Here is a 1369-nt window from a genome sequence, read left to right on the forward strand (position 1 = left end):
GAGGAGCGTTGCCCGGGATCGTATAGTGGTTAGTACTCTGCGTTGTGGCTGCAGCAACCTCGGTTCGACTCCGAGTCACGGCAGTGCTGTTTTGGCTGAACTGGCCGGCGCAGCGGCCTTCGTGCTGGCAGAAAGCAAGGCTGCAGAAGTGCGAAGCGGGAGAGCCCGTCTTGCTGGCCGCTGGGGCTTGTGCTCGGGGCTGGGCTTGGCTGCGGGCAAGGGAATGGGCGGGAGCGCCGGGCTGTGGGGTTGCGCTGGGTCAAGGGTAACGGGATGGAGGCTGGAGAAGGCGGGTGTCGCATGGGCGTTCTGGCCTTGGAGAGCAGTGCCAGGCCTGGGGCGCCCGCCAGAAGGAGCGAGGCGGGGCGGGAAGGCCGTCCTTGCTTGCCTGCTGAGCTCGGGGGCCTGGCGGGCGGGCGAAGCTTCGTCGCCCACACTGTTGGGTTGGATGCCCAGGCTGTGCTTGACTTTGGCTCGGTCCCTCTCCCCGTCTGGCCCTGGGCAAGGGCCGAGCTCGGATGGTAAAGGGGAGGGGGCGAGGGGGGCGGGAGGGCAGCTGGGTGGCCGTTGGTCCTGCCTTATAGCAGGCCTTTCCTGTTGTTAAACCCTCTGTCCCGCGTCGGTTGCTAAATGAGGAACGGACTGCAAAACGTCCAGTTCCTTCAGCTGATTGCTGGAGAGCCAGGTCAATCTTTTCTCCTTGCGATTCTAGGGGCTATGCTTGGAGGTCGACTGGTGCAGAGCCAAGAGGAGCAGGCTAGGCAGCCGGGGCGGGAGGTGAGGGAGGGAGGAATCGAGGGAGCTGGCCGTTTGTGATGGTCCCGCCCCTTGCTGCTGATTGGCCAAAGTGGCGGGGGGGGGCCCGCCCCTCGGGCGGGGTGGGGGGCGCCCCGCTGCTCCCCCGTTGCTAGGCCAAGAGGGCTGCCCGTAAGCAAGGGGAAGTGCTGTATTGTGGCGATGCATCAGTGGCCAGCCTAGCGTGATGCGAAATGGGTCGGCCAAAGAGTGGCGGGCCGGCTGTGCGGAAGCCCCTGGCAGGTCGCGCGGCAGGGCAGGCATGGGTTGCGTGTGGCTGAGCCGTCTTGGGCCGTTTTTGGAGAAGCAGCCTGCCCTGCGCCCCTCTCCTCGGAAGTATAGTGGTGAGTATCCCCGCTTGTCACGCGGGAGACCGGGGTTCGATTCCCTGACGAGGAGGCCGCCCCCCTGCCCTTTTCCTGTGCATGAGTCCTCAAGCTGCTGGCCTGGCCTGACTTTCGACTAGCGGCTGCTCTGGCAGGCAGCCGGCCTTGCTGAAGGCTTCCAAAGTAGGGCACCTCTGCCACTGGATGGCAGGCAGGGAGGCAAGCAACCCGCCGCCTCCCGGCCCCCT

The 1369-nt window shown here is 65.9% G+C and overlaps 1 non-coding gene across 1 annotated transcript; it reads left to right on the forward strand.

The window, feature by feature from the left end:
• Nucleotides 1–1122: 1122 nt before the first annotated feature.
• TRNAD-GUC lies at nt 1123–1194 on the forward strand. Its single transcript has one exon. It is a non-coding gene; the product is annotated as a tRNA-Asp (tRNA).
• The last annotated feature ends 175 nt before the right edge of the window (nt 1195–1369 follow it).

This window comes from Alligator sinensis, unplaced genomic scaffold (assembly GCF_000455745.1).
Source record: "Alligator sinensis unplaced genomic scaffold, ASM45574v1 scaffold327_1, whole genome shotgun sequence".
In the NCBI taxonomy this organism is placed as follows: Eukaryota; Metazoa; Chordata; order Crocodylia; family Alligatoridae; genus Alligator; species Alligator sinensis.